At 40.3% G+C, this 18,580-nt stretch overlaps 1 protein-coding gene across 3 annotated transcripts in view; it reads right to left on the bottom strand.

Moving 5' to 3' along the window:
* SPTB (spectrin beta, erythrocytic) overlaps positions 1–13,287 on the bottom strand; it is a 128,183-nt gene extending 114,896 nt beyond the window's left edge. For 2 of the 3 annotated variants that reach the window (XM_044438242.1, XM_044438241.1), the window contains exon 1: positions 13,152–13,287. The gene's annotated coding sequence lies outside the window, so the exon portion shown is untranslated. Of the gene's footprint in view, positions 1–276; positions 422–13,151 lie in introns of those variants that run through there. The other variant, XM_044438244.1, reaches the window with a different exon arrangement.
* Positions 13,288–18,580: the final 5,293 nt, after the last annotated feature.

Here is an 18,580-nt window from a genome sequence, read left to right as displayed (position 1 = left end):
AGATGGAGGAGCAGAATGATGTAAGCTGCCTTGAGCCCTTTGTAGGAAAAAGGCAGGATATAAATTGAAAAATAAAAATAAAAAAAAATGGAGAGGTTTAAAGTTATGCATAGTGTGAAGAAAGTGGAGATTTCTCTCTCTCTCTCTCCCCCATAATGCTAGAACCTGAGGTCATCCCACAAAGCTGATTGACTGAAGATTCAGGACAGGAGAAAACTATAAATGGCTAACAGCCTTGCTGGCTAGGTGTTAGTGCCATTATCAAAGGCAGCATACCTGTGTATGCCAGTTGTTGAGGAGCCTGGGCAGACAGAACTCTTGCAGCTATTCCACTTAAGGGATCCTGAGAGCAGCTGATTTGCCATGGTGTGTACAGTGCACTGGACTAGATGGACCATTTTTCTAATCCAGGATGGCATTTCTTATGTCAAAGGAAAAGAGACAACATATACATGTGATATTAAATAAGGCCATGCTACCAATAGCTTAATAACTCCCATTAAGTGTAGTAACTATGCTGTCCTTAACATCAGCACATAGTGTTTTAGAACTTTGTTTTCTTATGCCCCGATTTTGTGAAAGTTAGAACTTGTTCCTGTGCTTATGCTTCAATTCTGCCCCAAGTTATTCAAGATGTTCACAGTTAAACCTACATACATTTCTGCTACTCATTTCCTAATTATCACCACAGTATTCTTCAAGGGATGCCTGGAAGATGGAAAAATCCAGTATTGACTTAGAGATGCAGTTGTCAAACTCTGTTTTCTTTCTGTGCTCTACCCAGGTGACAACTCCATTTCACTCAGTTGTAATGGCACAGTGTTGCCACCACCTGTGTGTTTGTTATCTCCAGGTGCCTCTCATCTTCAAGGCCAGAGTAAAACCTCTATTAATTGGATTGAATGATCTCAGCTGCATTCCTGTAGGAACTTTTACTCTCCCCCACTGGGCTTGGGAATTCTGTGCAGTCAAACCTGTGACTGTCTAATTAAAATCTCCCTTGAGTTGTCACAGGGGTTTCAGTATTAAAACTGGGGGAGGGCTGCCACCCAGTTAGGTTAAGAAAGAACAAAAAGTTCAGCCTTAATGCTATGCAACACCAACTTTCCAAATATGTATGTATTTAAATAAGCATATACTAGTCAGCAAACACGTGTGTCCCTTTCTGAAAGAGGTAGCAATTCCTACATGCAGTCTTTTTATTCTCTTAATATTACTGATTCTTGCCTGCCTATTTATCATACCATGAATCCTGGCTACTGCACCTTTGTATCATGTAATTTGTGTCCTAGCTTCCAAGGTTTCCTCACAGTACTTCTCCTCTCCTGCTGTATTGCTACCATTTTATTGCATCAGTATATGATTCAGGGTCAATTACAAGTCCTGTTTTAAGGTATGATTGCATACAAGCCCACCCAGGTACTCAGGGGCTGCTGTGCTGTCCCTTCTGCAGCCTTTAAAGGAGCATCTAAGAACACCCCCCCCCCCCCGTTTACTCTCTGAAAATTCCTCAGAATATTATTCAGGTTCACTTTTGTCAGCAATTCTCTTAGGACTAACAGCAGGTTTGGCCTTGGGAACAATAAATGTCTTTGGCTCCATGACAGCCACTTCTCTATTTTTGGAGGAAGGGAGAAAGTTGGGCTGACAGCTCTAGCTTATGTCCTGGGCACTGAGAAAGCCTTAGCCAGCAAATCAGCCCTGACAAAAGTTAATATTACCACATCAATATTTCCCTCCATTTCCACCACTGCTTACCTCCCTCAGTTATCTCTACTTCCCAAAATTCCAAAGACAAAAAACCTAAAAAATAAAGATGTGGTGACAGAGGGTTCTGGGAGCACTAAGCCAAATTGAGTTGCTCACAAAAGGAAAAAAAGTGGGATATGAATACAATGCAATAATAATAAAGATGTGTATATGAGTTTTGCCAATATCAATTCCTGTATGTATCTAAACTAGTCTTAATAGATATCAACTTGGATGCGGCCTTACAATTAATAAACATGCCCAATAACCACCAATATTTTCAATTACTGTATATTACCTTTGGATAACACTTTCCTTAATTACAACTTTCAACAATAACAAGACAGGGAGTCCATCAGGAAACACATCACTCAGAGAAGGCATTACTCTCACTGGTTTAGCACATGCTTGCAAAGCATGTAATTCTTCTAGCACATTTGGACTAGCAATAATCAGGATTATTGGCACAAAGCCTGTATGATTGCAGGTGTCACGCACACTAGCTCAGTGTGCCTCAAACTCATAACTCCTTCCACTGTCAGAGTGTAGCCCATGGTCTGGAATCTCCGCTAAAAATGGAAACATACCAGAGTGTTGGTTTTTACCATTTGGCATAATTATGGAACATGCACTCTTCTCTATGCAGGCCATTCCTTTCCATTATTAAAAAAAACATGTAATATTAGATCTACAGAGGTATGTAAAAGTGTAATGGACCCTATCCAATCTTGGATTCAAATTATTATGGCAGATTTTATTTTTAAAAATATCACATTTTAAGTAAGATACACCAAAACATAAGAGGAGGTTGATACAAAGTATTTCATCTTTTGCTGTATATCACAAATGGGAACTTGATTCTCACAATAAGAATTGTATTGAGCAATCATGACAGACTCAAAAATGAGGAAACCTGATTCCTAACTGAAGACACCTGGTTGAAATTGTGAAACATGGCTCTTACTTTTAATTAGAGGGAAGACATGTGTTATCCAGAGTGTTGTTTTTTTCTTTATATTCGGAAAAAAATAACCTGATCTCAGTCTTAAAATTTTCTTACACTGAACTGTTAAGCTAGAAAAGGCTCTTTTTCTTTCTCCAAAATTCAACTGCAAATTCCCACAGTTCACCCAGAATAAGGTATAGTGACTGGGTCAGGAAAGTAAGCCCAGCTAATGCTGGGTTATTTACTCATTCCAAGTATGCTCAGTTCATTCAATTTGACACATGTGAGTCATGGGCTCATGTATGTCAAATTGCATGTACAACCCCTGCACTGGAGTTGTCATGTCATGCAAACCCAGCAAGTATGGGCTATGTGAAGGTCAAACAAGATGATGGGTCATACAAGCGTTGTTTAATCTTCATATAACCCTAGCTTGCCAGTTTTGTACCACAGCACAATCCCCAAGCAGGGGTATCATGTTCAAATGTGTCTAAACATGCCCCACCACCTCACTTGGTGCCATGTTTTGTCATGCAACATCTTCAGTGCATTTGAAAACAAGTTCTTTACTGCTCACCTATGCCAAATGGCTGACCACAGGAGGTATCATATCATTCAAAATTTAGTGCATTAAGCTTCAAAAGTACTGGACAAACAGCAATTATAACATGCAGGAACCCCATTCAAGCCATTGAAAGTGCTAGGGCTTTAAGAGTATCAGTGCAGCCTCTCCCTGCTCACCAAATGTTTTGAAGTTCAACTCCCAGCAACTTCAGCAAACATCTGGAGGACAGCAGAATGGGTACTGCTCTGGAGAATGACAACTCAATAAAGGTCTGTGACATGGATTTGTTAAAATCATAACATGTGAAGTAAGACACTGGGCACTTCATAGGCTTGGTTAGAATATATTTACTGCACTTTTTTAGCACTGCATTTGATTGGATCCAAAGAAAAATTGTAGTGGAAACAGTGATGTCACAATGATGAATTGGCATTCTGTGCTGGTCTGGGATATTTATACAACTATTAACAAGGTCTATAATGGTATAAAACGGACTTTGAACAGTTCTACTGCATGAATGCCATTTATGAGCCTGTTTCTTCCAAGAGATGCTAAACCTCTGCTCTTCTGGAGACCAGCAACCTGGATAAATGTAAACATTATTAAGTTCTTGTGAGTTAAAAAGTTCTAGAAAATATATTTCTTAAAAAGCAAAAATTAAATAAAAATAGCAACATCTGGTGGCCTCAGATGGAAGATTAAATATTTTGTGCATAATTACTTTAGTTTGTGGGGATAACTATACTAACCAATTAAAAGAGAGAAAATTGAATTTCAGGCATCTTTTGCTCTCACCTTGGCTTCAGTGCAGCTATAAAGTGCAACCCTTTTCCAGAACTTCACTGCAGCCCTATAATTGTTCATTGCTATTATAGTCCCTGCTTATGCATTTTTCTGGCACAAATAAAAGAGAATAACTAGTTAACTCCAATTAGATGAGGTACAGAACTAGGAAGCCCTTTGGATATTATGAGAAGGTGCTCAGATTTTAGGTAAGAAGTGCTGAAAAGCACTTATATGTGGTACTTCTCAAAAAAATTAACTCCAGTTCTATACATCAACTTTTCCCAACATGGTGCTTCCTTGATGTGTCGGACTATGATTCGCATTGAGCTAATAGGACTTAGTTTTGAGTGGACAAGTATAGAATTGCACAATGAACCAATGTCATTATTTGCAACTTATACCTTCTGGGATTACTTGGCTTATGAATATCCCCATTCTTGATTGCATTTCTCTGTGCTCAATGAAGATATGTTATCACCCCAGGCCTTCTAGCACTTGCACCCTGAAACATTTGGCTCCCAACTGGCATTAAAGTTTTATTGAACAAAATGAAGCTGCGAATTAATTAAAAGTTTATCAGGCATTAAGGCTTTATTGTCATGCAGCGCTTATATCTTTATTTTTGACAGGTGCAGGTCTGTAAGTGTTGTCTTACTGTTCTGTACAACCATCTCTGATGCATTCACATAAGGTCTCAAATCACACATACATGCTGAATCTGCTAAATCAATTTAAAGGCACTATTAGGCCATTTTCCACCCTGGATACAGGCTGTGTTCTCCCTCGCTTTTCACAAGAGAAACAATACCGCCAAGTGGATAGAGTATTCTTCTAATCCCTACTCAGCATGAAGCTCACTGTGTGGTTTTAGGCAAGTTGCTTTATCTCTCAGCTTAACCAGTTGCTTTATCTCTCAGCACTTCGAAGATTTTAAAATGCCACTCCTTAAAATGCCACTTCAAGCTCTTTGGAGGAAGGGCAGAATGCAACTGAAACATATAAACTAATTAACAGACAGAGAACTTAGAGCCGACATGACAAATGTGAACATAACTAAGGCAATACATACTGGAAGAATGAGGAAGACAGGGGTTTAAAAGAAGCAAAAGTAGTTTCTAATTGGTTCTGGACTATTAAAGTTACACACACACACACTGCTCTATTAAAAATGAATTAATTTTTCCTGCCTATATTAACTCATCTATCATGGAAGTGATACTGCACTACTACAGTGTAATGCCAGGGTAAGTATTAATTTAGCAGACAATGCCCATTAAGCATTAGTAGAAATAGGCAATGCAAACATTGGGCTCAGAACAGTTAATACACAGAACGGTTTCTTAGGAGCAAACCAACTGCAAAATGGATATTGTAATTCTAACCTACATTCAGTACATTCCAAAAAGACATACAGAGTGGAGTGTCCTGTGTCAATTAATCTGCAACAGCACGGAACACACACGAATGCTCCACATACATCTTAAACTAAAAATAGATGACAGTTACATAAAATAAACATCACGCAAACACAAAATGCCTTGGAAATTTTCCCTGCTGTACACAAAAATGTCAGTGCTACCAACTTCCTTGTTTTATATTATATTAGAATCTCATCAGAATGGCTAGCGGAATTCCGTTTTTGGAGTCAAATGTATTTGTCCCCTTAAGATTCACACATATCCAGGGGGGTAGTTCCTACAGCACAGGTTGTTTGCCCAGCTTGATACAAATAACTGGTGAGATCTAGTTCCTTGTGTCAGTAGAATCATACTCAAACTCTGCTCTGTTTCATTATCATTTTTAAATTCAGCCAAAAGCATCCTCCTAACCATCCACATGCCAAATTAGAATAGCAAGAGCATATTCAAAGCCATTTTCGGTGGCTGATCTTCAGCTGTGGAATTACCTTTTTCTTAAGAGAAACCCCAAGTTTAACCATTTTCTAAAGTGGTACAGAGCTTTTGTTTTTGATAGCAGCTCATTTCAGGGTTAAAGATGTATCAGGATGTGGCTTTAGACCAGGGACTTGTTGCCTTCTAGATGTTGTTGAACTCTAGTTTCCATCCGCCCCAGACAACATAGCCATTGGTCAGGGATGATGGGAGTGGAGAACAGCAACTTCTAGAGGGCCACAAGTTCCCCACCCATTTTAGATGCTATTTAGCTGGTTGGTTTTAGAAACCTAATATAATAATAGGAGAGCTCTGAATAACTGCCAAAGAACAATCAATAACATCAAGAACTGAAAGGAAGATCCTGAACGAACATGCTCACAGCAGCATGCTAACAAATGGGTCTCTTTGTCCACCCTTTCAGAAGAGATAACTGCAAAAGTAAAGAGAAACAAAGCACTCAATTCTTCCAAGATTCAAGAAGAATTCTGAATATGGTCAGGAATCAGATAACCCTGTACTTTTTATGAACACTTATCCTTAAGCCAAATTCTTCATGTGAAATCCACAAGTACAGTGTACCTGAAATCAGCAAATCTTAAGCACAGCAGTTTGAAGGTTCTTGGTACTTGTCCATACAGCCCACCATAAATAGCATAAAGCCAGGTAAAGAAATGCAACATCCATGCTACAGAAAAACACAAAATAATACTACTTATGCAGAACTGATTTATTTTGAAAATATTGAGTTTCTACAGGATTTGCATATTCCTCCCCCTACCCACCCCCACCCGCCTGCCCACCAAACATCTAATTGTGCTCAATGAACAATGAGCAGAAGGTGAAAAAGCAATTGTACTGTTCTATGAACTTACACAAGCAGTAGCTGAAGACTTCTCACATGGTAGTGTCAAAATATATTGGGAGTTGTGATACAACATGGCAAACATGGTGAATAAATACTACTCTAACATACAAAAACTACGAACCAGTAAAACATTTTGAGATAGTAGATGTACAAAATGTATGCAAGAGTTCAAATGGAATAATTTATTTAAATGTGTGGTCACCATGCAATCCTCTTCTGCAAGATAGGAAATGGTGCTTTTGCTACTAGCAAGGCAGATTTAGATCCAAGTTTGTGCCTCAGAACAGGCAGGTAAGGTTAGTAGAATTGTGGCAAGGAAAATTCGACTCCATGAGAACATGTAGTCCATTATGTGAACCTCTGAGACTTTAATAAACACTGCTCAAACATTTCACACAGAGATCTTCAACCGATAAGGGCTTCAGTTTACACTGAAATCCTGCAATAAAAGATTTTAAACTAAATTCCATGGAAGATTAACTCAAGTTTTACCTCTATATTTATATTTGTGCTTGTATGACACACAACAGTTCAAACAATTGTGAAGATGAATCTGGTAGAACTACATAGTTGTGTTATAGCTAACTATCAGTACATATGCACAGAGATGATTTATTAAACCAAAAGAATATCAGGGAATTTACAACACAATCAACTGATTTCATTGTGGGCAAAAAATTGAATGTGAATTTTCAATGCAGTGATACAGTTAAAGAGAATGAAGTGGTCTCTGATTGTATTAAAATAATTAGAACATAAACAAGTTCAAAATTTACAGCATTGGTGTGATAGTTATGAGAAAAATATATATTTTTCTGTGTTCCAAACAGAGGGTATTCAAAAAAGTAACTACAATGGTTAAAGTCTGCTAATAGCATATATTAAAACTTTAATTCATTTAGCTTGTCCAGTTCTAAAAATATTAAAGTGAAGACTATATATACCATTTCATTAAAGAAAACTATGATGGAATGATTTAATTTCTCTTTGTAAAAATGAGTACTATAGAGAAGGGTAAGGGAGGAACTGGACACCGAAATGCTTTTAGATGCTGCATAGAGCAAGTGGATGGAGTAAGTTCATTTCAAATATAAGCAGAAAGATATAGCATCAAACCTAGCAAGCCTGACATGACAGAGAGTATGGCCCCTCCATAATCCAGAGCCTTCACATCAAGATCAGAAACCTTTTGTACTATTAATTCTTAACTACTTTTACACATTAGTGAGCGTTCTTTCATACTAACAGCTAGATTAATAAAGGGGAACTTCAAAAACTAGAACTTGGTACACCATTGGCACAACAGACAGGCAAAATCAGCACAGAGTAATTTCAGAGGTCAGATAGCTCATTTATAGAATAGAATATTAGTACAGTTGGAAAGGGCCATGAAGGCCATCGAGTCCAAACCCCTAACTTCCTGCTGTTGCAGGACACCAATTTATACCATCCCCACAGCAGGTGACCACAAACTAAACCAATGCCAGTATACAATGAACAGCACAGAAATCCTATGCTGATTAAACTACAAACACTACTGAATTAGGTAGGGGAGCTGTATGCATTTGTGGGAGATAAAAGGGAAACCTGGAGGTGTGTAAGAGATGCAACTTAGGATTTTGAGACGATGGTTTTTGATAACTGAAAACTATATTATACCAAGAAATGTGAACTTTCTTACCATTAATAAAATACAAATGTAATCATAACAAAATCAAAGAAAAATATCATACATGTATCTGTGTCCTAGTCCAAAAATTGTTCTTCAGAGTAACAGAGTGGTTTTATTTTATTTTATTTAAAGCTTTTATATCCCACCCTTCTGATCTCATTCAATGATAGCTCCTGAAGAAGGACTTCTGCTCCAGAAGGTTCATATGGCAGGTACATATGGATAACGACACATATGAAATATATTGAATTACACTGCATGCCATCCCACCCCAGTCTGATGGATTATTGCATGGGACTCAAAGCTAAAGTTTGAGACTAGAGGCAGAGCTTACCAAACACATGAAATATCCAGTAAAAAACAATCCAAAATAAACAGCTTTTGGTCCCAAATAACTATTTACTAACTGTTTTAGTCTGATACGGCACACTGTATGTACTGCACTGAGTTCCTCAGAGGGAGGAAATGTAGTTCAAATACATAGCATCCCAGAATTTGATCCCTGACATCTCCAATTAATAAATATCAGACAACAGGGACTGCCTGAAACCCCAAAGAGCTTCTGTAGTTAGAGTGGATAATACTGAACTAGAAACGTTAAGTGGTGTTTCCTTCTTATTTTCTCTTAGGGTGGGATATAAGCATACATTGCTAACCTACATGTTTGAGCACTTTCCATTTAAGAAAACATAATGTCTGATGCTTTTTCCTTTCATGGAGAAATGGCAGATATAAAATGGACCTTTGTTTTGTAACAATCACTTAAGGCCAAAAATCCATTCCAGTCACAGTCAGGAACCTTGGCAGTCCTCCTTGCCAGTCACAGCAGTACCACTAGAAGAGGCAAAACAGCAGGAATGCCAATTCCTCATGTGCCTGTTGTCTGCCAGGGTTTGGGGGAATGTTAATGTATCGCCTCATGTGGCACATGGTATTTGGGGGACAACTGGATATACAGGGCTATTTTATAGGTAACAAACAAATGAGTAGAGGATTTAAATGAGAAACAACATCAAGATGCTGGATTAGATTGTGTCAAGACAGACGGGCTAACAGGCAGATGGTGGCACTTAGTTCTTACTGCGAAGGGAGCAAGATGGCCTTGGCAAAGGAGGTTGGTCTGGACATTATGAATGGGTTGCAGGGAGGCTGTGAAACCAGCACTAAAAAGATCAAAGTGTAAGAACTAAGGATGGTTCAGGCATGTCATACACAGGTGGTACTAGAAAGAAAAAAAGAAGCTAATAATAGTACAGCCTTCTGAGATACAAGAGTCTACCACTAACTACTGTTAAGGCTTAAAGACTATTTAGGCTAACAAGGAAAGGACTTCACACACAAAAATCCTATAACTTTCATCTATAAACTGCTGTTTTCTTTCTACCTTCTAACATAGTGAAGAATAATGAACACGATTCACAACCAGCAAACTATCCTACTATTTCTATATTGCTAAACATTGATAATTGTCTTCCCCCTAAAATGAAGTTTATGCATGAATTGGGCACTGAACATCACTTAAGCTATTTTGTTTTGTTGGACCTGTTGGGTGACATACAGGTATGTGAGGGGATGTCACATGAAGAAGTGTAGAGACCTGTTCTCCCCTGCAGAGGAAGGCAGGACGCGTTCCAACGGAGCAAAGCTCAGGGAGCCAAGGTTCCATTTGGATGCCAGGAAGCACTTCCTGACAGTTAGGACCCCGAGGGTATGGAATGGGCTTCCACGGGAGGTGGTTGAGGCCCCATCAGTGAGGGTGTTCAAGGATAGGCTAGACATGCACATGGTGAACATGTCCTGAGTGGAGCCGGCCTGAGCCAGGGGTCAGACTAGATGGCCCAGGAGGCCCCTTCTGACTCGCTCTGGTTCTAAGTTTCCCTTGCTGATGGAGCTGGGGAATTAGAAATAGCCTTACTGCTGGATCTCCTTTTTTTAACTATATATTTTTTCAAGAAAAATATGTTGTAAAAGACTGTGTGAAAAGCCTTCATACTATCTTCTTCAGACTATGACTAAATCCCCCCACCCAAAAAAAGAGATGGATTCTGTAACTTTTGCAAGAAAAATTCTTGATGGCTACCTACAGGTGATAGAGGTACAAAGTAGATGCACTCCTGTGCTGGACACAGACCTCTATAACAACACAGTTTCATAAAAAACAGAGCTAAAGCTAATGCACATTAAGAGAAAGACTTCTTCCATTTTTCAGTTTGTGTTAAGCCACACACCACATGATAAGAACCAATGTGCTGCGGTGGTTGGACTGGGGAACCAAGAGATCCAAATTCTATTTCCACTTGGCCATGAGCTTCACTGGATGACTTTGGGCCAGTCACTCCATCTCAGCATAACCCACCTCACAGGGTTGCTGTTGTGAGGACAAAATAAGAGTGGAGGGCTATGTAAGCCACCTTGAATTCCTCACAAGAATAAAATGGGTAGAGTATAAATGTAATGAAATAACAACGATCAACCTAAAGCTCAATTAATATAATCCATTAATTCGGGCATATGTGACTCAGTTCTTTACCCAAATCACATTTGCATAGGAGCAAGTCTCACTATCCTCACTAATTGTTTTGCCTTTACAATCACAATCCAAAGCTACAATCCCAAATTTACCTATTAGTTCAGTTGAACATTCTAATGAGTAAACATAAATAGGATTAAACTGTTAACAGTGAAATTCATGAAACATCCATAAACCATATCATACTGAGCCTAGGTTATCTTATACTCAAGTTTACTGAATATATTAGCTATATCAAAAGTTATTAATATTTATCTAATCACCCCTCCAAAAACAAAAGATAGCAGTGCTTGTCCATGTGAAAAGCACCTAAAATCTACTATCAGGAAATAACCACATTAAGATCAACCAAAATTCCATATATCCTCTCTAAAATATTTTTTAAAAGATATCCCAAGCGGGAACATGTCTATATTATCATATAAGAAGTACAGAACTATAATTCGCAGGCTGAAAATGCTCAGAGTCAACACTGATTCAGTCCTATGGCCTACACTAGTATCTGTCACATCAGTACACATAAACAGACAGAAGTTGTAACACTTGATTCCCCTGCAGGCCAAACCAGTCAAATACTCTTTGTCCATTATTTGTAAATTTCAAGGCTCTGCTGTCCTGTACACTGGAGATACTATAAAGAAATCCAAACCCTTCAGAATGAACAATGTGTGTGTGTATACACACACAAGTACTAAACCATACAGCACATTAAGACAACGCCTCATAAACTATGCATACCACAAGTAAAGATAATATCCTAGGCTTCAGCCTGCAACCAGAATATTCATTCTTGAATTCACATCTCAATTCTCTTCACAGCACACGATTTACAAAATAATCTCATCCTGCTACTGCGTTGGATTGTGCGGGGGGTGGGGGTGGGGATATAACTTGCAACTTCAGTTTCTGTACTTACACTTATTATTAAGACTAATAAAAGGAGTTAGAAATCCAGCCAACAAAATATTACCTTACCACATTCAGGTATACAGAGATAAAGAGCTCTGTCATGTGCAAAAAGAGGAAACAGTGGCATGCTGAAAACAGACTCATTTTAATTGGTTTTATGTAACAAAATGACAGGAGGCTCTGCCCTTACCTTATCTGTAAACACCTTTTATGAAAGTGAATGAAGAAATCTATATTTACATGCAAAGCAACCTCATGTTTGCATCCACTGAATGACACAAAACTACTACAACTTGTTTATATTAGCCCATACTACACGCAGTCTTGACAATTGCTGATTTTCCTCAAAACAAAGACACCCCACTATTGAAATTCAGGAATCAAGCATCACAAATGGGTAACAGGACACAAGATTGCATCACCTACAGCTCCCTTCCAGGTTTGGGATATACACCTATACAATGGGCAGCATTAACTCACAAGTCTAATGAGGCTCTAGGGAGCATCCATATAAGACGCAAATTCAAGAAGGTACAACCCCTTAGTCAATAGCAGCAAAAACTACATAATATTGTGGCACAAAACAGTTGTTGGTCTTAAAGGTGTCACAACACACCCATTTTTTTAAAAAGCAAAACCGAAACAGGAACACAGGCTAAATTTAAGCAAGCTGCCTTGCAGCTCACAACGGATCACAATTATGCCTTTATCACCCATCAGTATAGCACCTGGCCCTTGGAGGTATAGTCAAGAGTTTGGGAAAGGTTACCCGTCATAATGATCTTAGTACTCTCTTCCAAGAACCCATTTCCAGGTGCGCTGCTCATAGGAACGGACTGGTTAAACGATATTGCAAGAGGCTGATTCACACAGAGGAAAACTCATAACTTTGCCTTTTCCGAGCTCTTCCCCTCAACATCATTTCGGATGTAGGGAGCAGTCGAGAATCTAACTCCTCCTTCATGGTCCAACTCCTAGTTTCCAACCTCTTCGAAGGGGGCAATTAAGAACCGGCCCTCTTTCTCTCTTATACTGCCCTTCGCTCTTTCTCCCTACAAGGCGCGCACGCCGCTATAAATAGGCTACAGTAACCTGCTCAGGAGAGGGATGCCTGCGACATCACAACCTCTAGTCTAGGAAAACACCGCCCTCACCCCGCCCCACCACCTGCACGACTCCATCCCTCAAGAGCCCAGCTGCGCTTCTCTCTGGCTGGACTGCCTCACTGACTCACCTGGCTAGGGCGGCGGCGGCGGCAGGAGCATCGGGCGCTAGGCAGCGGCGAGACAGAGCCCCAAGGGGGCTGGTGTGGTCCTGGGAGCGCGGAGCGGAGCCGCCCTGCCAGCCGGCGATATAAATAACATTATCTGTCCAAGCAGGGACATTCCTGCCCAGGGACGGCTCTGCTGCCCGGCCCAGATAGTCCCGCTCCCTCAGGGGGAGGGAAAAGAGGGAGGAGGCGCTTGAGCGAGGAGGAGGAGGCGCTTGCCCTGCAATGCAGCACAGCGGCCCCCCCAGGCCAGCGCCAGCAGCGGCACCTGCCGATGCCCAGCGCAGCAGCCGTCAGTACTGGCCGCTGCGCTAGCGCTGCCCGGCCGCTCGAGAAGCTCCTAGGACCGGGCCACACCCAGGGCGAGTCGAGCAGGGAACTCACAAGGGCCGCCAAGCCCCCAAGACTGCCCCAAGCGTGAGGCAAAAAGCCACGCTCCAGCCTGCAACCAAATACGAAAATGGGGGGGGGGGGCACAAGAAGGGAAACAGCCCCAGAATGACACCAGCCTCCTCTCACGCAGGCGGGATGAATGTCAAAGTGAGCGCGGGAGAACTGTGTGCCACCAAGCGGGCTGAAGCATTGCTCCTACGGTACGGAGGGGACCGTTTGCACTGCCCTCGGCTAATGACTGGAAGGACAGGCGGGAGGCAGAGCTGCGTTTGGCCCCTGTTCACGCCTCTCGCAAGACCGAGCGCCGCTTCGTTTTAGGTGGCCGACGGGGAGGGTTGTGGCTCCTTCGACGCCTAAAGCCCACACGGCCAAACAACTGATTCTGCTGCTGCATACTCTTCACGGGGCTATTTGAATTAGCCGAGTGCCCACCTCAGTTGACTGCTCGTCCGAATGCCTGAAAATAGTCCCATTTCTTGACAAATCCTATTGCGATGCTGGCGTTCCCGCCCTCCTGGGCGATATTTCATTACTTCCATCTTTCCCGCTTTTTTCCTCAGTTAAGTGGAAAAAACTGACGAGATCGCGAGCGGTGTGGCGGGCGCCCTGCATTTGTCGCCAGGCCCCTGGTAGCTTTTCTTGACCTGCAGGTCCCAGGTCAGGATGACGTCGGTGAAGCTTGCGCTCTCGTTTGCTTGAGAGGAAAGAGCTCACATAAGTAACCCGTTCCGCATACGAACGAACACGCTACCACAATAACAGCAGCAGCAGCAAAAGAAGGTACAGATCACCTCAGCCTGCAAATAAAACGGTCGCTACCGCAGGCGCAGTAGCATTTCTGCAGAACAAAACTATAAGGGGCGCTGCCGGTGACTGAAAAATACTCCATATCTAGAGAACTCTATCCAGTGAAGTGAGCAAGCAGAAAAGGAGAGCGCGCGATTTATTCACTTTGCAACTGCTGGGGGGACGATCCTCGGGGCCCGATCCTGGTTGCAGCAGGATTGCTGACCATAGTAACTCTAGCGCCTTCTCCGAACCAGCAAATCTCGTTCGCCTAAAGAAAGTTAGGTACCGGCTATTGGTTGAAGAAAGATGTACCAAGTGATCGGCGGCAATTTCAGCCATTGCCTAATTGCTTGATTTTCGAGTCCGCAACAGCAAAAACAACATACACACATGGGTATTCCTTTACTTGGGCGTTAACGCTCCTGATTACAACTGAAAGCTCCGTATAAGAAACAAAACTATGTGTACAATAAATATTTGCTCGGTTATAACATTGGTAGATTTCATTTTTTCAAAGGCAAACTTTTGAGCGATCAATGCCTATTTAAAACAACAAATATGGGAAAACTAATGTCTTCTCAGGGCAAGAATTCATAGGATACAGCAGGCCACTTTGTCATTCCCTTCCATCCCAATATGTTACATGGATACTTAATAGAATGCTGAATACTGAGAGGATTAAAAATCAGTAGAATTACAGCCAATATTATATTAACACCAACTTTTTCAAAGCAGTCAACTGAAATGTATTTCTGGACTTGAAGGAAGGGGGATGGAAATCCAACAAATCCTTAAAACTTTTTCAACTTTCCCTCTTTAAACCTTGTAACTAAGAAACATTCCAGCATTTTAGCAGTGAATTAAACCTTCTTTAATAATATTACTTCTTTGCAAAGCCTAACAAAATTAAGGCCTAATCAAATTCAGATAGAAATTCATTTCCTATTCGTAACTCAGAAACACACAAGACTGTCTAATTCATTGTGGATAATCAATAATACAAGCCCCATGTATGGCTACCTATCACAGACTTGATAAAATTCCCTCTATTCCACATTTCCTATTTATCAAGTGGTCCCCGATGAACACAGTCACTATGCTGACTATTGCTGGCTTTTGGGGAAATGTTTGGGACATATATAAATATTTTTTAATGTACACAGAGCTTTATTCAGATTTTAGTGCACTATTGATAAAAGGGAGCATTTTCTACATTGATGTTTTCTAGTCAGATTTTAGTGCTAATATAAATTACTTTGCTTTAGTGTAAGGGAACTTTAACACATCAGTTGAATTTACTGGTGCAACAGGTTTCCATAGAAAATCCTTCATACCAGTAAACACTACTAACATTTTGCTAGAGAGCCCATATGCCAAGGCATAATTTACATTAGCACTAATGTCCAATAAGATCTGCCTCAAGATTCCATTTTTAAAGTATACTCACTGTCAGAACTATGTACTGGATCTGCATAGTTAATATTAGTGGCATAGAATCACTCGTCTTTTCTCCAAGTTGATTCCTTTATGGATCTAATGTAGGCTGTTTCTTTTGTTTCTCTCTTATACTAGTAGTGTTGCACTTCTGCATCCTGAGTTTAAGATTCAGTTTGTCTCATTTCTGCCCAATTTTAAAGTTTCACTGATTCTACCTTTCTTAATTCAGGCTTCTTGCATAGCATACAGGTTGATTGATTGATTGATTCATTCTTGTTATACTGCCCCATTTTATTTTTTTCACCAAACTGAAATAAACCATGCAAAATTGAAATCGGCAATTTCTGGCCAAGATGTCACAGGAAACATCTTGGAGCTCTGCAGCCAAAGGGGTCCCATTTCTGGTAATCCTGGCTATACCAATACAGAGGGTCTGCAAAGGATTTGTACAATTTCAACACAAATGTCAATGTGTACATGTGCTTCTTTAACATGTGAACAGCTCTCTGCATCACATGTTCTAGTCAAAAAATGAGGACAGCAAAGCTGGGCCTAACACCCACAGGTGAGGAAAGAGTTTTTAAATTATATAGGTTAATCTCCATACAAGTATAATTAAATGAGTTAGGAAAGAACTGAACTATAAATCTCAAAAGAAAACTATTAATGGTGACTCCTCTTCTGAACATTTGTGCTTATCTGGGGACACCCCATTAGGAAGGTCCTTGATGTTTAAGTTCACTTTTCCATTCACTAGAAGGAGAGAGACATATACTTGCTTTTTTATAGATTTTTCTACCTTTCCATTCAAATTCCCAGGGTAGTTCAAGAAATGCAATAAATAAAGAAGTGATCCACATACTGGGTGGTGCTGTGAGCATTATTCATTTTTACAAAAGAAACAAGTCAACATGCACATGCTCTGAACTGGAGCTATTTTGTGTTCATAGCAAGCAAAATCTGGTAAGGCTGAATCTGATGAGAAGTATGTTTTAATTGTTGTTGTCACAAGCTGTCAAGCCATCTCTGACTTATGGCAATCCTATGAATGAATGCCCTCCAAAATTTCCTCTCCTTGACAGTCCTGCTCAGCTCTTACAAGCTCAAACTCTTCCTTGATGAAATCACTTCATCTCATATTTGGTCCTTTGCTGCTGCTTTTGTCATTCCCTACCATTATGGTTTTATCCGATGTGTCTTGCCTTCTCATAATGTGCCTGAAGTAGGACAGCCTCAGTTTTCTCTTTTTTTGCTTCCAAGGAAACTTTTGACTTGATTTGATTCAGAAGCCATTTGTTCTTCTTTCAGTCAGGTCTTGGTATTTGCAATGTTGTTTTCCAGCACAATGTTTCAAATACATCAATTTTCTTCCAGTCAGCTTTCTTCACTGCCCAACTTTCACACCAATATATAGTTATTGGTGCCTGGAGGAATGTTGTCCATGGGGTCGCGATGGGTCAGACATGACTTTGCAACTAACAACAACATCATAGTTATTGGTAATACAGTAGTGTGGATGATCCTGGTCTTGTTCTCCAGTGAAACATCTTTATACTTGATTATTTTTTCTGGTTCCTGCATTGTTGCCCTTCCAAGTTTCAGTCTTCTAATGTTTAGACTGCTGTTTATGTCTAAACTGATGCTTAAGCCAAAGTATGCAAAATCTTTCACAATTTCAATTTCTTCACTGTTGGCATTAAAGTTGTGTAATTCTTTTGTGAGACTCAAATACTTTGGCCACCAAATGAGAAGGAAGGACTCACTGGAGAAGAGCCTAATGCTGGGAACAATAGATGGCAAAAGAAGAAGGGGACGGCAGAGAATGAGGTGGCTAGATGGAGTCACTGAAGCAGTCGGTGTGAGCTCAGGTGCACTCCGGGTGATGGTGGAAGATAGGAGAGCCTGGAGGAATGTTCTCCATGGGGTTGCGATGGGCCAAATGCAACTTCATAACTAACAACCCTTTTGTAGTCATGAGTTTCAGTTGTAGTCCTGCTTTTGCACTTGTTCACTTTCCTTAGGAGTAAGCTTAATTTATTGTTGTTTTCTGCTAGTAATACGGTATTGTCTGCATATCTTAAATTATTGATTTGTCTCCCACTAATTTTCATTTTTTCTTCCTCTGATCCTAATTCAGCTTTCCTTATATGTTCTGTATACAGATTGAACAGATGAGGAGATAAAATACACCATTGTGTGACACCCTTGCCTATGGGAAACCTTTCTGTTTCTCCTTATTTTTTCCTAAATGTAGCTTCTTGTCCATGATACAGGTTTACACATCAGGCCAATCAAGTGCTGAAGCATACTCATTTCTTTCAGGATCATCCATAGCTTCTCATAATCTGAACAGTTAAAGCCTTTGCTGTAATCTAAACAGCATAGACTGATCCTCTGAACTTCTTTGGTACATTCCAATAGCAAATGTACATTTGTGACATGAACCTTAGTCATAGATTCCTTTTCATATAGATTCCTTTTCAGAATCCAACTTGAAAGTCAGCTATTTTTTGCTCCATATGGGGTAAAATTCTTTGTTGCAGCACCTTAAGTATCATTTTGTTTGAACAGGAAATCAGTACAAAAGTCCTATAGTTGCTGCACCCCTTGGCATCTCCTTTCTTGGGGACTGAAATGTATATTGAATGTTTCCAGTCTGTGTGCCATTGTTTTGTTGTCCATATTTGTTGGCATAGTCTTGTTAGGATTTAGACTGAATCAGTCTCTGCATTTTGAAATAGTTCTTTTGGTACTCTACTTTATTTATTCCTTCC

This window comes from Varanus komodoensis, unplaced genomic scaffold, assembly GCF_004798865.1.
Source record: "Varanus komodoensis strain SLA01 unplaced genomic scaffold, ASM479886v1 scaffold32, whole genome shotgun sequence".
Lineage (NCBI taxonomy): Eukaryota > Metazoa > Chordata > Lepidosauria > Squamata > Varanidae > Varanus > Varanus komodoensis.
Note: the sequence above shows the minus strand (reverse complement) of the source record. Positions and strands in the feature narration are given on the sequence as shown.